At 37.1% G+C, this 17,071-nt stretch overlaps 1 pseudogene; it reads right to left on the minus strand.

Moving 5' to 3' along the window:
- Window positions 1-1,372: 1,372 nt before the first annotated feature.
- Window positions 1,373-2,392, minus strand: LOC103226739 (eukaryotic translation initiation factor 3 subunit I pseudogene; annotated as a pseudogene).
- Between the last annotated feature and the right edge of the window lie 14,679 nt (window positions 2,393-17,071).

Below are 17,071 nucleotides of genomic sequence, written 5' to 3' on the forward strand. Positions count from 1 at the left end.
CATATATCAGTAGGCTGCGATAGAGGATGCATGGGATTGGATCCTGAGAGTACTGAATCAAGGAGGATTTATAAAAAAATAGTTTTATTAATATTGGGAAAGTCTTCTATAATGTAAAATTTCACACCCTAACAAAGACCCAGGAAATAATGATATCATGTTATTAGGAGGACTCTCAGCAGTGTGAAGAAAGTGATAGACCATATTATATGCAAGAGAGGTGCCAGAATTCTTATCAAAAGTAGTAAAAGAAGGGATTCAAAAGGTTCAGAGATGCATGCTAGAGGAATATACTGTGTAAGTCACCAGATGACTGTTACACGTGACATCTCAGAGGACACTGGATTTACTGGTGATCTGGAATACAATGATGAGAAAAGGATCAATATAATTGAAAAACTCAGTGATGGCCATCTTTTGTAAGCCAGGGAAGATGGTGGAAAATGCTCTCATAAAACTAGGTTCATTGGTAACAAGGGAGATCCCAAAATAATAGAGGCTAACTGGATATGCTTAACCATCAGCAGGAATGTGTGCAAAATTGCTGTAATAAGCAGCAAAATCAAAGTGGAAGCCAGGAGACTCTGGCCCACAGAAAGCTATTCAGTTCCTAGGGGTAGGACAACAAAGATTGTTTATCAATTGTAATAATAAAATATATTTAAGGATGAGTGACCTGGAGCATGAGGGCAGCTATCTCAATAAAACGTCACAATAGTTTCTGGACCTGAGCCAAATCTCAGATCTGGAAATCAGATTTTGATTGGCCAAAAAAGAAGCTAGGTCTTGATAAGGAAGTACTCTGCAACACTATGGCAAGTGTATATGGCAATGACTTCCGCTGTTTTCTTCCAAAGCAACCTATGACCGGACCGGCTTCATGGGCCTATCATTTGCCTCTGCACTCAGAAGCGTTCTGTGCTTGGTTTAGTGCTCTGCTGTGATTATCATGAAATTCTTATTAATTTTTTCTTTGACTCTGTTTTTTTTAACTACCAAACAAATTTATTTCTCAGAGTTCAAAACATTATGTGAGAAGATTTCGTGGCCTAGATAGAGATCCAGCTTCTTACTCCTAAAACTCAAATTCAAAGTGTTTCATTCATGTCCCTGCAAAGGACATAATATCATTCACAGAAAACCAAATGCTACATGTTCTCACTCATAAGTGGGAGTTGAACAATGAGAACATATGGGCACAGGGAGGGGAATATCACACAGCGGGGCCTGTTGGGGGGTGGGAGGCAAGGGGAGGGATAGCATTAGAAGAAATACCAACTGTAGATGATTGGTTGATGGGTGCTGCAAACCACCACGGCACATGTGTACCTATGCAACAAGCGTGCACGTTCTGCACATGTATCCCAGAACTTAAATATAATAGAAAAGAAAAAGAAAAAAATAAGAATTCATACAAGGTAGAGGTTGAAAAAAAAATTCAAAATACTGTGGGTCGAAGTAGTAGATTATGAACATAACCATCCTCACTGCCACTGCCACTGCTGTAGCGCTTGCCATCAGGATGGAAGGCAACACTGTTGATAGGTCCAAAGTGCCCCTTGACTCTTCTGAACTCTTCTTCAAAGGCCAAATGGAAGAACCTGGACTCAAACTTGCCAAACCTGGTGGAGGTTGTGGTTACATCCGTGGCTTCCTGACCACTGCCCAGCACAACATGGTCATAGTTGGGGGAGAGGCTAGTTGAGCTGATAAGACGTTCTGTTCAGAAAGGCTTCTGATGTTGAAGAGTTGTAGAGTCAAAAAGCTTGCCTGTGTTGTCTTTGGATGCAGTGACAAACATGGTCATGTCCGTGGATAAATGGATGTTGCTGATCTGCTGGGAGTGCTCCTTAACATTCACCAACACCTCTCCAGGCTTGGCACTATACTGGTTGAGTTCTCCACTCTCATGGCCTGCAATGATGCAGTCCCCACAGGGCACTAGTGATTTTAGAGTTATTGCAAGGGATCTTCTGGTAGGACTCATTGTTGTCAGTCTGGCTCGGATCCTGCAGGTCAAATAAGCTCACAAAGCACTGATAGCTTTTCTGCTTCTCTGTGGAGAACATGATGATATTGCCCCCAAAGTCAAAACTGCAGATCCACACAGCTGAATTGTTCTTGAGTAGGGCCAGCTGTTTCCCTGTTTCACAGGCCCAGAGATGACAGCTTTGTCAGCTGAATGGACGAGGACATGCTTGGTGTCCCAGTCAGCATCCACATACCACACAGCTCTGGTATGGCCTAGGTAGATGCCCAGCCTCTCACCATTCACAGAGTACCATGCATTAACGATAGGTTCCTTGGCCGCAGTGAAGAGGAGGTCTCCTTCACAGTTATACTTCATCTGCCTAATGAACCACTCATGGCCCTACAGTAGGACCAGCTTCATCCCAGCAGTGATGCAAGGAAAGCTGCAACTGATTCTGTGTTTTATATGTCTGATTTAACAAAGACTATGTATGCAAGCAGAGGAGATTGAGTAGGTACCATCTGTGTGCTTTCCGATTCTTGTCATTCCATTTGCACATAGTATCACCCCATGAGCACGGAAATCCAGTGGGTCAAGGAAGCATGGGAATTCATTGAGACTCCGAGTGAGAACAAGTGTGTTGCACTTATGACTACATAATGTGGTCCTGAAGGCCACATTTTCCAGTTGAATCAAAACTTGCTTTAAACACAGAAAGAAGGCAGTTACATTCTAAGAAAAACAATGTCCAGGGAGCCCTTTTATCTCCTTCCTTACTCTTGTTATTTGCCTGCATTCATCAACCACTTACGCTGAAAATAATGATGTAAAAGAAAAGAGAGCAACTTACGTCCTTTCCTTTAGACATTCCTGACTCATAGTAACCTGAAGGTAGAAACTGTTGGTAGAACGTGTACATATCAACAAGTAAAATTAAAATGGTTGGGTTTTATGGAGCATCTCCATTTCTGAAAAGAGTGAGGTATATATACATGCATGAGTTAGAAAATAAGAATTATGTCATTTTGGCAATTCCTCATATGAATTAAATGTTCTCATATTTGCTTCTAAAACTAGCATTGCACAATATTAAGGTGAACAGTATTTCACCTTAAATATGAGAACATTTAAAAGAAGTATTTGAGAATACTTCTTCAACCCATATTCTAAGTAATGTAAAAGGCTTCCGGCTTTAAGTAGGACCCAGAGCAGAAAAGAAGTCTGCATCAGGTCTAACCTGTGGAACATATAGCTAGAAAGGACACAGCTATGGGTTCATGGGAAGTACCCATAGAATAATCACAACATAGACCCATAGCATTCAGGATTATCTATAGTGAAGAATAATAAACATTTTTGAAAAATAGCTCCTTGTGAGCTATTGAACCCATTAAAAAAGAGAGATACCAGTTAGCCAGAATTGTCCATTAAAAGTTGTATTCTATCAGACACACCAAGTCACAGTACAATGGAAATAATAGATTAGGCATGACTAGAGGCAATAAAAGGGTTATGCAGACATAAGTAGGATGAGCAAGTGGTCCAGACCCCCATGTTTTCTGACTCTCTTGAACCAGCTTTTCCCTCAGTTCATAGCTATAGCCTAATGGGGGATTTTATAACCAGCTGATGGAGGAGAGAAAAGTCAAAATTGGTTTAAGGATAAAATTTGGTTCAGATCAATCTTAATGGGAAGAACTGTAAGTGGTTCTCTCGGTAATCCACTTTGTACGGAAAGAAAAGCAGTTTGAAATAGAATTGTCATGAACCCTAAGGGAGTATCAAATAACCTAGTTGCTTAGGCAGGTGCTTAGAAGAAGAAACATTGATAAATCAGAGCTAAAAAGGTCAGAGGCAAAGCCATGTGGAGAAATCTGTAGGCATGAGTATAAAGAACTTTGCAGCAGTCAGCTAGTTGATGCCAGTAGCCTTCGTCATTGGCCATTAATGGAGAAAGTAGCACAGTGACAGATAAAAGCTAACAGCCTGGGGTCCACTCCACAAAGTTAATCAAGCTACTGCTGCTAAAAAATGTCCAACTTGCAAACAACAAAGACTTAAGCTTAGTTCTACCCATGGCACCATCTTTTGAGGGGTCCAGCAAGAAGTTTGGTGGCCGGTTGCTTACATTGGACTATTCCAGCCTGGAAGAGACAGTGATTCATCTTTACTAGAATTTACACACACATATTCAAGGTAAAGTATTGCACAAAAAGCAGTCTATCGCAAAGGCCATGTGGTGGTAGCCACATAACCGCTGACTCCATCACATACAGCATTGACCAGAAGCTGCTGGCCTGATAAAAAAATGAGACATTCTACAGAAGATACAACTGAAGCACCGTCTTGGAGATGAGATCCTGAAAGGACAGAAAACCATGAACTAGAACAAAATAACACCCTAAACCAGTGACCAATAATTTGCCTTCATGTCCTTGTAAGGCAGAATAAACAAGTCCAGAAACAAAAACATAGACGTAGAAATGGCTCCACTCACCAACACATCTAGTAATCTACTTATTTTTGCTTAAACATCCCATGGACTCTGAATTATGTGGTTTGTTTATAGGTCCAAATCCTCATGCCAAGAGACCACCAGACAAATCGAGTCACCATTCTGGGAGGGATAATAGACTGACCATCAGGAGTAAGCAGGCCAAATAAGTGGGGATAAAGAAGAACATGTTTGGCAACTAGATGAGAGCCCCTGTTGTGATGCTAGCTCAATTTTTAACAAAAAACAGAAAATACAACAGCTCTGGTCTGAGCAGATTGTGGTGACTAGTGGCTCAAATCTAAGATATAAAACTCTGGACCATCCTTATAGTTAAGGCATCCAAGTCAGCACAGCTTACAGAAAGGGTCAGGGGAATGTCTAATTGTTGATATAGGAGGCAGACAAAGAATATCACTTGCAGCCTCAGAAAAAGCTGCAGTAAAGTGAGAATAGAAAGTCTGTGATTTATCTCACCATTTTCTCCTATTATATACTTCTCCAGGAGAAGTGGCACACAAAAATCCTGAAGGAGCTCTCTAAGAACTTATGTGATACATGTAGAACTGCACAGGGCAAGCAACGGATGGTAGTGGATGCTTTGGTGAGCCATGCAGGTTACCTGCTGCACCCCAGGCCTGAAACACTCATTTTCCCAGCTTTTTGGGAATGTTGGCAGCTGACAGTTCTCTCCTGAGTTCCTCTCAGGTCATCATCCTCAGAGGAAGAAAGCAGTTCGTCCAGAGTCAAGTTCTCTTCCTGGGAGCAGCCCAGATCTAATGACTGGTTACAGTAGAGTATTGATATGGCTTGACTCTGTCCCCACCCAAATCTCATGTCGAATTATAATTCCCAATGTTGGGGGAAGGAGGTGGTGGGAGGTGATTGGATCATGGGGGTGGATTTCTCCCTTGCTGTTCTCATGACAGTGCGTGAGTTCTCACAAGATCTGGTTGTTTAAAAGTTTCTCCTTTCACTCTCTCTCTCCTGTCTCCATGTGAAGATGTGCTTGCTTCACCTCCACCTTCTACCATGATTGTAAATTTCCTGAAGCCTCCCCAGTCATGCCTCCTGTACAGCCTATGGAATGGTGAGTCAATGAAGCCTCTTTTCTTTATAAACTATCCAGACTCAGGTAGGTCTTCATAGCAATATGAGAATGGACTAATAGAACATAAAAGCTTGTCTTGCTTTCCTTGATTAAAGACAACTCTAAAGAGGCATCCAAGCAAAGGAGCTCCTTGTGCTATCAGCTGAGGCCTTTTTATGACTGCACACCTTTCTACTCAGTGGTACTTCTTTTGATCTCCTATTACGTACAATAAACTTCCTGCAAATCTGTGTCTGAGAATCTCTTTCCTGGGAAATCTAACCTGTGACCCTGCCCAAATATTCAACACCACTGTTGCAAATCTCGAAAAATAAGGGAAAGGATGGGAGAAACATTTTGCAGATACACAGATTGCTGTAGCATTATCCAACTATAGAGAGCTATAGCTTTGATATAAAATAGTGTGTATTGCATATAAAAACCCCAGACAACAGTATAGCTAAACTAAATTACCAGACAAATAAATTCCTTTCCTCATCATTGATTTAATAGGAAAAATAACATGGGAGCTGAGGAAAGTTCCATTTATATGCAATGTAAATGAAACTGAATAAAGACTTTTATTTCTTTATGAGATGTCAAATTAAAAAGCTGATAGGGGCTGTAAATGAACTGAAATAGGATGAAGAGGGTAAAAATCCCACACTATTTTTTGATTGCTGGTTACATAAACATTACAAGGATTATCAAAACTAGGCATTATTTAACAAGCTGATCATAAGAAAGCAGAAATAAATGAACATTAATTGCATTGGAATTTGAAGTCAAATATAGAGGAAATATTTTAGGAAGATGAAGCAATACAACTGATCATGTTAAAGTAGATAAAAATCATGTCCATACATATGTCTTTCCCAGATTTCCCGATTATTAATGTGATTCCTGTAACACTGGCATTTCTCTCTGCTGAGAATCATAACAGTTTTTTTACTTTTGAATGTTCTCCTAGAATAGCTTCTCAGACAGAATCCTAATTGTATTATCAGATTCAGCATAAACTGTATCAGGCATAAATATAATTTAGTCATAATCCTAATGACCTAAATAGTCACCTTAGCTGGGACCCAATGATGATTTTATCTCAGCATCATTTATGATTCAGTGTTTTTACCTCTAAGTAGGGAAACCCTCTTTCTTTTGATTACAATCCTAATATTTTTTTCAATAATGGTTTACTGTCCCTTGGGTATACCAGAGAAGTCACCTGTCCTGCAGGATACCTATGCTTCTATGAAAAAAAAATGAGAAGAGAAAACTACTTTTGTATTTTGATTGCAATTCTATCACATTAGTGGACAAAATTATTCTAAAATCAGGATACATTAAATACTTTACAGCTATGCTTAATGTGACCTAGGTTCTTATGTAGCACTACCTCAGGCAAGTTACCTACGTTCTCTTAGTCTCCTTCATGGTAATAAAAGTATCACAGTTGTATTAGGTCCACCTTAAAGACCATCTAAGAAACACTTATTAATTAATATAAATGAGTGAGTCTTAAATTAAGGTTCTCAGTAAAAAACTAATAATGGTAATAATAATAATAACAGCTATGTTGACAAGCCAGTCAAAGAAATAACAGTAACACATAATTATACCATAAGTTTCATAGGCTATTTTCAGTGAAGTGGAACAGGATAGCCAGTTTCACATGCATGGCTAGCATAATAAAACTATCTTTCTTTTTTGGGATCCAAGAGTTGACTTTGGCTCTTCTCTGAGCATCAGTGATGTGAAGTAGTGCATATTTTCTGAGGCCCTCTAGTTTTACCTTCCCTCACAGTGGAAAGAACATCAAGCCTTATAATGCAATTGAGATCTTCCTTAAAAAAACACCTCAGCTCAGTGACTGATCATACAATTTGTTGACAAAAGGAACTTTCTTAAGATAAATATTAAAATTGTTTGAGTGCTTATTTTCCATTTTGCACACTATTCAGAGGTTGTGTTTATTTTTTTGCATTGGCCATTTATTTATTTCATAACATCATCGGGTTGCTATTGTATTATCTCTATTTTCACTTCAATCCAACCAAGGGGAAACTTCTAATCAATGGCTCATAGATCATTGTATGCTGATGCCAGAGCCATGTAGCATTAATGGTTAGAGAAGTTGTCAGTTCAGCCTTCAGTCTTAGGTCTTAAGTAGATTTTTTTAATGCCCCATTACCTTGAGAGTACTGCCTAAATACTTTTTTTCTCCTTTCATTTATTCAATGTTTCTCTAAGCGTGTATTCAGGTACTATTTTTTAATACTGTGGCCTATGAAAACAACAACAAGCCACTTGATCGTTATTGGAATACCCCAGCCCAAATAGTACACTTTTACCTCTGCCCTGCACCAGCATGATTATTCTCTGAAGAAACTTAACTATAGACTATAGTTTCTGAAAATGCTGCCAACAGTAATTAAATGGTGAAAAACTGATTAAACTTAATGAACAGTGAAGCCAACTAGTTGACAAAACCACCTAATACCAAGGTGTCCTTTATATTTAAGAGTGAAGTCACTCTTAAATATAAAGAGAGCTGAGGATCACCGAACCTTTGATGAAGGTTCTAATGTAAAAGACACCAAAAGAAACAAAAAATAAAAATAAAATAAAGGAAAATAGCTATACACAGAGAATAATAACTTCAAAAAGAAAAAGAACAAACTATAATTGATATTATCCATGAGATAAGATATTACACACATGAAATAAAAAAGGAAGGTTTAAAAAGTATAATCATAAAAAATATGAAAGAAGTCTTGGTAATTAAATATAAGATTACATAATTTTTAAAATGTCAGTAGATGTTTGAAAGATATACTTGAAATCTGAGTTAGAAAATAAGATTTAAAAGACAAAGACATGAACAATAGGAAAGAAGAATTAACAATATCAAAGGATAACTCCAGGAGGTTGAATATCTTGCTAATAGGATTTCCAAAAAGAAGAAAATAAAATTTGGAGGGGATAAAAATTATCAAAGAAATAATACCTTCAATAAAAAGCCCTTCCCCAGCACACATATCATGTGATTTTATGTTTCCAGGTATAAAAAGAGGATCCTAATAGATTTCAGAGAGAACAAAAAGTGAGTAAATATGGAGGAATAAGAGTCAGAGTCATTGAACATAATAAGAACAACAATGGAAATCAAAAGACATTGAATAATGCCTTAAAAATTCTGAACTTAAATATTTTCCAACCTTAAATTTAACCCTGTATTGTCTTTATGCACTAACCAAGTATGAGGACTTTTAAAAATAATTTTCAAGCCTGTAGGTTCTTATAAAGTATATCTCCATTACACTTTTTTCCCAGAAAGCTACTTGTAAATGTATTCTGCCAAAAATAAGAAAGTAAATCGAGAAAGCTGATGACCTGGGATCAAAACCACATAGGAGTCTCAATTCCCAGAATGAGGGCAAAAGAAAAAATTTAAGGTGAGACTTGTTAAAAGCAACAAGTCTACAATGAAATAGAAGTATAAAGGGCTTCCAGGAGAGAGATCTCCAATAATAAAAATGGAAATAATGGAGTAAGTTATTTATTTGTAGCTATAGTAAAAGAAACTTTTACAGTTTTCTTCTCAGCTTCTCTTGCAGATGGACTAGAGATAGCTAATTAAAAAGCAAGTGGGTTTTAAAAATAAAGCAATTATAAGTTATCTGATACTTTCTGTGCTACTCAGAGTAGTAAGGTATCATCTTTTTATGTTACATAATAAAAAATAGCAGCTATAATTTTTTAGTATCTTCTATATGTGAGGCATATTTAAGAAGGAAATTCTGCCATTTATGACAACATGAATGAAGCTAGAGGACAATATGCTAAGTGAAATATGCCCAACACAGAAAGACAAACACTGCTTGATTCTGTTTATACGAAGTATCTATAATGTTAAGATCAAACAAGCTAAGAATGCAATAGTGGTTTCCAGGGTTTAGGGGAAGGGGGAATTGGGAGTTATTCAATGGGCATACAGATTCAATTACGCAAGATGAATAAGTTCTAGAGATGTACTCTACAACATTATGCCAATAGTTAACAATAAAATATCGCAAACTTCAAAACGTAAGAGGGTAAATTTCACTTTAAGTGTTCTTATTACAATCACAAAAACAGAAACGAAGACAAATGGACACAAGAAAGCTTTGGGAGGGGTTGAATATGTCTACTACCTTGAATGCAGTAATGGATCACAGTGTTTGCCTATGTCCAAACTCATCAAACTATACAAATTAAGTATGTGCAATTCTTTGTAAAACAATTATACCTAAATAAAGCTGTTAAAACATAGAATTATCATTGTTTTATAAATTAAAAAGCTGACAGAGAAGCTAAATGACTAGCTCTAGGTCATATATAAGCATGAGCTAAGATTCAAATCTATATTTTAAAGTCTATGCTTTCTCTAATAAAGCATGTTCATCCAGCATGCTGTTACATGTGCATATTGCATGTATATAAAATGCAATGTTACAAACCATGCTGATATATAATATTGTTTTTGTCTTTACTTGTGCTATATGTGCATGTATGTATGTAATTATCTCAACCAAATTGTAAGCATTTAGTGGAGAAAAATTTTATAGTCTACATTCAAAGTTTTTGAGGATTCTCTAAAGCCTGACAGAGAATCTTCTACACAACAGGTTTTCAGGTGCTGTTCATCTGCTGGTACTTTTTTGTGCTCTAAAAAAATCTTTTTATATAAAAAAATATATATGATGTAAATAAGTGAAATTGTCTACTTATATGTTTCCATAAAACTACTTTGAAAGCATTTTTACCTTAAAAACAAAAGATAAGTTTTTTTTGTTTGCTTGTTTTTTTTTGTTTTGTTTTGTTTTTTTTTGAGATGGAGTCTCGCACTGTCGCCCGGGCTGGAGTGCAGTGGTGCGATCTTGGCTCACTGCAACCTCTGCCTCGCAGGTTCAAGCAATTCTCCTGCCTCAGCCTCCTGAGTAGCTGGGATTATAGGTGCCCGCCACAACGCCCAGCTAGTTTTTTGTATTTTTAGTAGAGACAGGATTTCACTATATTGGCCAGGCTGGTCTCAAATGCCTGACCTCGTGATCCACCCTCCTCAGCCCCCCAAAGTGCTGGGATTACAGGCGTGAGCCAGATAAGTTTTTATATTTTTCTGTGCTAAGAGGAGCACACTTATACTAAGAACTTTCAATACTATTTGATCTTGGATATCAAGAGATGAAATGTTATAACTATATTAAGATTTAATTACAATGAATGCAATATATCAGAAATTTATACATCTAAGGAAAAGCAAGAAAAGCAAGAGAAAGAGTTCCCAGAAAGAAGTTTTGTTTTATTGGAACTAAAATTGAGTTTCTAGTAAGAATAATTTATTAGCCCTGTTGTATATTAATGTAATAATTTCAACGGACTATACATGAAGACCATTGAAAATCTTGAGAGCCATCTTGGGGTACATGAGGTAGAAAAGATAGTAGAGTGTTCTGAGCCGTTAATGAGAAGTATAGTTTCTCATTCTTCATATAAAAGTAAAACAGACAACTGTTTTAAGAAGTATGTATATGAAAGAGTGGAAAGATGTAATAGAATACTTCCAGAAGGGTGCAGAGTCAAGCAATGGTATTTTCTAAGATGAAAAAGACTCGAGTTCTTTGAAATGGTGATGGGAAAGATTGAGATGAGAAGGTGAGTTTTTAAACACACAAGAAAGAGAAAGGATTGCTGATAAAAAAAGAAGATTCTTTGACAGATGGGGGTAAATGGATCCTCAAAAAAAAATGGAAGATTTGGTTTTCTCAGCTCTTTTGTTTTAAAGTTATTTGGTTTACCTATTAGCTGGGTTTAGCCCTGGCTTCTGAATCAAACCTTATTTGAGTCCAAAATTACTTCATTAGGCAAATTTTTTATAATGATCAAACAGCAACATCCTGTTAGACTGAGCAAGAGCAAAGTCTACTAGAGTTAATAAACAGGTTCCCATGTTTGCTTTGTCTTGTTTTCCAGACTTATCAGGATGCCAGGGCCCATGACAGCTAGGGTCTTGCGGTATTAACCTCCTTGTGGTTTACTTTTTTCCCTGGTATGCTATGGATTAGCCATGACCAAGATTCTGGTATGTGTTTCCTCTCACAACTCTTGCTGTCTCTTTATTTGATAGAATTTCTCCTGTCTGCTACCAGTCCTTTTCCTGTCCTGGAATCCAGAGGCATGTTATTCAATCCCAACTCGATAACTCAATCTCTAGTAATCTTGGACAAACTTCCTGGACACAAAGTACATGCTTAGAGTGCCAACTTTGCCTTCCTGGATTCCTCATAGTTATGCTCTAACTTCCTACTGGTATATACTACACACCTAGGCCATATGGTAAAGCATGTTTCTCCAAGGCTGCAAACCTGTACATCATGTTACTATACTGAATACTCTAGGTAATTATAACACAAGGGTAAGTATTTGTATATCTAAATATATCTCAGTATAGAAAAAGTACATTAGGCCGGGCGCGGTGGCTCAAGCCTGTAATCCCAGCACTTTGGGAGGCCGAGACGGGCGGATCACGAGGTCAGGAGATCAAGACCATCCTGGCTAACACGGTGAAACCCCGTCTCTACTAAAAAAAAAAAAAATACAAAAAACTAGCTGGGCGAGGTGGTGGGCGCCTGTAGTCCCAGCTACTCGGGAGGCTGAGGCAGGAGAATGGCGTGAACCCGGGAGGCGGAGCTTGCAGTGAGCCGAGATCCGGCCACTGCGCTCCAGCCTGGGCGACGGAGCCGGACTCCGTCTCAAAAAAAAAAAAAAAAAAAAAAAAGAAAAAGTACATTAAAAATGTGGTGTGAAAGATAAAAAATAATACACCTGTATAGGGCACCTACCATGATTGGAGCTTGCAGGACTGGAAGTATCTGGGTGAGTCAGTGAGTGGTGCGTGATGTGAAGGCCTAGGACATTACTGTACACTACTATAGACTTTACAAATACTGTACACTTAGGCTATAATACATTTACAGAAATCGTTTTCTTTCTTCAATAATAAACAAATCAGCTTACTGTAGGGATTTTACTTTATAAATTTAATTTTTTAAAAGTTCTATTTTATAATAATACTTAGCTTAAAACAAAAACACCTTGTACAGCTGTGCAAAAATATTTTCTTTCTTTATATCCTTACTTTATAAGCTTTGCTCTATTTTAAAATTTTTAAATTTTACTTTCTAAACTTTTTCATTAAAAACTACAATACAAACACCCACATTATCCTATTCCTACACAGGGTCAGGATCATCAATATCACTGTCTTCTACCTCCACATCTGGTCTCACTGAAAAGTCTTCAGGATTAATAACACATATGGAGCTGTCATCTCCTGTGATAAAAATGCCTTCTTCTGGAATATGTCCTGAAGGACCTGCCTGAGGAGTTTTACAATTAACTATTTTTTTAATGAGTAGAAGGAGTACACTCTAATATAACAATAAAAAACAATAAAATATAGTATAGTAAATATACAAACTAGTGACATAGTCATTTATTGTCATTATAAAGTATTATGTATTGTACATACTTGTGTGTGCTATCCTTATTTATTTATTTATTTATTTATTAAGACAGAGTCTGGCTCTGTCACCTAGGCTGGGGTGAAGTGTTGTGATCTTTGCTCACTGCAACCTTCACCTCCTGGGTTCAAGCAATTTTCCTGCCTCAGCCTACCAAGTAGCTGGGATTACAGGCATGCACCATCACGCCTGGCTAATTTTTTTGTATTTTTAGTAGACATGGGGTTTCACCATTTTGGGCAGGCTGGTTTTGAACTTCTGACCTCAGGTGATCCACCTGCCCCAGCCTCCCAGAGTGCTAGGATTACAGGCATAAGCCACCACGCCTGGCCCTTCTATCCTTTTATACAGCTGGTTTGTTTACACCAGGGTCACCACAAACATATGAGTAATGTATAGCACTACGATGTTAGGATGGCTATGACATTACTAGGCAGTAGGAAGTTCTGGCTCCATTATAATGTATGAGACCATCAAAGTATAAGGAGTTCATTGTTGACTAAAACGTTATGTAATACATGATTGTATGTATATGTGTGTGTGTGTGTGCATGCGTGTGTGTGTGTGCATATAATATATATATGTCAGGTGGTAATGGATTACATGGAAAAAATTTAATCAGTAAAGAAGGATAGGGAGTAATATAAGCAAAAAGAGTAGGTTAGAATTTTCAATCTGATAGAAATATCAGGAGAGACCTCTTTAAGACAGTTATATTCACCCCCAAACAAGAAGCCGCTGAGGAGGGAAGACATGATAAAATACATTACTGAGAGAGGAAAGCGTAAATGCAAAATTTCTTATGCCTGGAATGTTTGAGGACCAGCAAGAAATGAATCATTTATTATTACTATTATTATTCAAACTTTTTCAAACATCCATGACATTATTTTTTGTCCCCATCTTGCAAATAATGAAATGGAAACTTAACAAAGTTACCCAGTAAGTTACAGTAAGATTTCCTTCCAAGGAGCCACTCTGCTTGCCATTAACCAGAGTTTCCAATGGTGGTGCATATTTTGGGCTGGATAACGTTTTGTTAAAGGGGCGGTGGGACCTGTCCTGTGCATCACAGATCCCTATTGCTAGATGCCAGCGACATCCCCCACAGCACTCTCATGATAACCAAAAATTTCTCCAGCCATTGTTAAATGTCCACTGTTGAAGTGGGAAGGCAGTGAAATCATGTCCATTTGAGAACCACTGTTACGAAGTAATCCAGATGATGGGCAAAATAATCATTCTAAATAACTACAAGTGAAGTTAGGTCTATTGTTAAGAAAGGACAAATTAGTTGCAGCACAGTGATGATATGTATGACTGTTAATGGTCATTTCATGTATAATTGGTTGACTCCACTATGAGGCAATTTGAATCAACCTTAAAGATAGACCCAAGGCCAGGCGCGGTGGCTCAAGTCTGTAATCCCAGCACTTTGGAAGGCTAAGACGGGTGGATCACGAGGTCAGGAGATCGAGACCATCCTGGCTAACACAGTGAAACCCTGTCTCTACTAAAAAATACAATAAACTGGCCTGGCAAGGTGGGGGACGCCTGTAGTCCCAGCTACTGGGGAGGCTGAGGCAGGAGAATGGTGTCAACCCGGGAGGCGGAGCTTATAGTGAGCTGAGATCCAGCCACTGCACTCCAGCCTGGGCGACAGAGCAAGACTCTGTCTCAAAAAAAAAAAAAAAGAAAAGAAAAAAAAAGATAGACCCAAACACCAAATTTATTAATTTATTAGAGTAGGCTTACGCTATGCATTACTCAACAATATGCATACAAAATTAAAAGCAAGCCATGGAAATTCTGAGCAATTTTACTTAAGTTTAGCTTGAGAATATGTATGCACATATTTTATTAGCCGAATTCATTTTATTAAAGAGCATAAAATATATTTTATATTCTAAATTTTAAGACAAAGATATCATTAGATTTTATTGATTTTCCAAATAAGTTCATTTTTGTATAATTAACTCATAATGAGTATACCCTAACTTCATAATATCTTGAACTCTTCAACTACAATTTATATACTCTGCAACTAACAGAGTTATTATGCTTTCAAATGCTGTCTATGCCATTCTTTGGAGGTGTGGCTTGGTAATATATTATGTATGTCTTACGTAACTTAGTAAAAAATGCATAATTATGGATTAAGGATGCTCAATTCTCATCATTTAAGCTAACAGATATAAGATTTTCCCACTTTTTAAATGCATATTTCCATTTTACCATTGGGGTTATCCATGGCTAAATGATAAATGGATGCTATCATGGAATAGTTTAAGCAATGCAGTGGATAAAGCAGCTCTGAGTGCATTCAGGCATGCATTGAGAAACGATGGTTGGGAGGCTCTTTGACTGGCCTTAACCTTACAGAAGGAGTTTCTTCCCTGCCCTTCTAAGCAGAGCCTACTACTGCTGGACCAGGGGTATTTACGGCTTTGCTTTCCATGAGGCATTAAGAGCCCTCCTACCAGATGAAGACATACAAGCATGCTAGAGAAGGAATTGTGCACTGGAGCAGTTGTTTACAACATGAATTGAGCTAATTAAAAATTAGAATACAGTTACAATTCTAATGCTGTTTAATCAAGCACCAAATCATAAACTCTTCCTAAAAAACATGTGCCTCCGATAATACTTATAGAAAAATGCTTACTCTAAACCTACCATATTCCCATGTACAGAAAAACAACAAGCATGTCATTTTTGACTTTAAAATTTTTGTTCAAAGTTCAACATGATTGAGACATATTTCTTAAAATTAAACTGATTTAAACTGCAAAGTTTATGAAGTCAGAATCCTATGTGGCAATTACCTTTCTTATGCTTTCCAAAATTGGGGTTGACATCCTTATGAAATATATGGGTATAAGGTTTCTTTTTCCCTTTAAAGGATGCATTGAATTTCATTTGAATCCATCTAGTAATGTTACCATTTAGTTATTTCCCCCAAATAGTAAAATCCTAATATTTGAATTAACACAACATATTCTTCTCATCTTTTTTACTAAGCAAAATTTTTAATCCTAAGTGCTGCTCTTTTTCTTTGTTTGTATTTTACTAGCATTTTCTAGAGAAGAATGAAGATAAATGGAGTTATGCATCATTAGTGAGGGACTTCACTTATTGAAGATTATTTCCTTAATTTGCCAAAAGCTGACATTTTAAGTAAAACAATTTGCCTATTTTAATTATAGATTTTTGGATTAATAAAATACAAGGAGAAATTCTATGCAAGTGGTGAAAAGAAAATAGAATTTTGAGCAAGGGGAACATTTTTGTTGCTATACAGTTTTATGAGATACTATACATTCCAATGATTTGCATAAGTCCAGGAATTCAAGCATGGCATAGTAAGTTCAAATAAGATCCACAAGTGAATAACTAATTTTTTAAGCAAGTGCAGCTTATATTACTATTGCAATAAACACAGTTATTACCAGCAGGACAAAGCAGTTTAGCTGCCTTTTTATTAAACTCTCTTCCCATGTTCTTACCTTTTAAAACCCATGTAAACAAATGAGAGGAATTTTCATAACAGATTGCACACATACTATTTTCCTTTTTTTTTTTAAATGGTCCCCAGCCTTGTGTTTATTCTGAAAGAAAGAGCTCAAATCCGGGGTGCTTTTGGCAATTAATGAGACTAATTCTTGATAAAGGTGCTTAGCAGTTTCATTTAAGATGCTTAATTGCAAATTATTCAAGACTAAAGAATGCGTTAAGTCAGAGCTTTTGTTTTTGTGCATATATTTTTCTTTTTTTACCAGTATTACAAAATTAATGTAAACAGAGTTTATCAAGACTTTAAGACAGAGAAACACACTTTAACTTTCTATCATGGTATTGTTCCAATGAATATAAAAGAGTATGTGTGTATGGTATGTGTGTATGTGTATGTGTGTGCGTGTGTGTATATTTGAGAGAGAGAAACAGAGAAAGTT

The sequence above is a fragment of the Chlorocebus sabaeus genome, chromosome 21, assembly GCF_047675955.1.
Source record: "Chlorocebus sabaeus isolate Y175 chromosome 21, mChlSab1.0.hap1, whole genome shotgun sequence".
Lineage (NCBI taxonomy): Eukaryota > Metazoa > Chordata > Mammalia > Primates > Cercopithecidae > Chlorocebus > Chlorocebus sabaeus.